Source organism: Bos javanicus, chromosome X (assembly GCF_032452875.1).
Source record: "Bos javanicus breed banteng chromosome X, ARS-OSU_banteng_1.0, whole genome shotgun sequence".
Classification (NCBI taxonomy): Eukaryota; Metazoa; Chordata; class Mammalia; order Artiodactyla; family Bovidae; genus Bos; species Bos javanicus.
Window position 1 is genome coordinate 72,892,706 of NC_083897.1, and position 2,152 is coordinate 72,894,857.

Genomic DNA, 2,152 nt, shown 5'->3' on the forward strand with positions numbered 1-2,152 from the left:
GAAAAATACAAATATGCAAATGCAGCATATAGCACCTATATTCCCACCCATCCAGAGAAAATAATTCCTAACACTTTGGATAAAACCTTCCAAAGCCACACATGACTGTTTACATTATTATTATTTCTAATAATAACTACTTTATTGACACTTGAACATTTAATATGTTCCAATGATGCCTAAATATATGTAATAAAATTTCTAATCACTCTTATTTTGTATAGTTACCAGAATTCAAGGCTAGTGACATTATATTTGAGGCCAAGTTATCATTTTGATTAAATAGAAATTCATCCAGCATATTTTGAGTCAAATTGCATTTTGGACAACTGAGGTGAATTGCTTCAGTCATATTGACATTGTCAGAATGCTAACTTTATAATTTTATTATTCATTCTATGTGGATTCCCAAACCAAAGGAATGAAAATATTCCACTGAAACCTTCCAATTTAACAGACTTACAAAAAATATACATCATTTAATATAGCTAAAATCCAAAGGGGGGAAAAATATGGCCCCCTATGACCTGTATTTAGCTCATCTTTCCTCTGTCTATTTAGGCACAAAATTAACGTAAATCATGATGGCTTAAAGGAAGTACAGATACTTCATTGATTTATGATAAAGATCTTTTCCTTTTCTCTTCTCATACCAGATGTAGCAATTTTCTACACATTATAATTTAGAAATAAAATGGTATTGGACAGAAGATTTGTTTCATCTCATGAATTTTCACACAAAGTTTCAAAAGGAAGGGGATATATGTATACCTATTGCTGATTCATGTTCAGGTTTGACAGAAAACAGCAAAATTCTGTAAAGCAATTATCCTTCAATAAGAAATTAATAAATTAAAAAAGATACATTTACAAACCTATAGAAATCCTGGTGTTCATCTTTAATGTTTGCTTTTACTAGGCCTTAAAATTTTACTACTCTTTTTTTTTTCAATTGAAATATAGTTGATTTATAGTGTTGTGTTATTTTTTTTGCACAGCAAAGTGGTTCACTTATACATATATATATTCTTTTTCATGTCCTTTTCCATTATGGTTTATTATAGGATATTGAATATAATTATCTGTACTATAAAGTAGGATGCTGTTGTTTATTTTATATATAGTAGTTTGTATCTGCTAATTCCAAACTCATGATTTATTCCTCTTCCCTCCCTTTTCCCCTTTGGTAACTATAGATCTCTTTCTATGTCTGTGAGTCTGTTTCATAAATAAGTTCATTTGTATCACATTTTAAATTCTACTTTTAAGTGATATCATATGACATAAATTTAGTATGATATAAACATACTAAACTTGGTATGATAACCTCTAAGTCCATCCATGTTACTGCAAATAGTATTCATTCTCTTCTATGGCTGAGCAGTATTCCATTGTATACATGTACCAAATCTTCTTTATCCATCCATCTGTCAATAGACATTTATGTTGCTTCTATGTCTTGGCTATTATAAATAGTGCGGCAATGAACATTGGGGTGCATGTACCTTTTTGAATTATGGTTTTCTCCAGATAAATGCCCAGGAGTGGGATTGCTGGATCATATGATAGCTTTGTTTTTAGATTTCTGAGGAAACTCCATATCATTCTCCATAGTAGTTGTACCAATTTACATTCCCACCAAAAGTGACTGAGATTTCCCTTTTCTCAATCCCCTCTCCAGTATTTGTTATCTGTAGATTTTTAATGATGGTTATTTTCACCAATATGAAATGCTATCTCATTGTAGTTTTGATTTGTATTTCTCTAATAATTAACATCCACTGACTCAATGGACATGAATTTGAGCAAACTCAGGAAGATAGTGGAGAACAGAGGAGCCTGGTGTGCTGCAGTCCATGGGGTGGCAAAGAGTTGGACATGACTCAGTGACTTAGCAATAATTAGCAATGTTGAGCATCTTTTCATGTGCCTATTGTCCATCTGTATGTCTTCTTTGGAGAAACGTCTGTTTAGGTCTTCTGCCCATTTTTTGATTGAGTTGTTTTTTGTCACTGAGTTATACATTTGTATATTTTGTATTTGTATATTTTGGAATTTCTATTTGTATATTTTGTATTTGTATATTTTAGAATTTGTATTTGTATTTGTATATTTTGCTTTTGTATATTTTGGAATTTGTATTTGTATATTT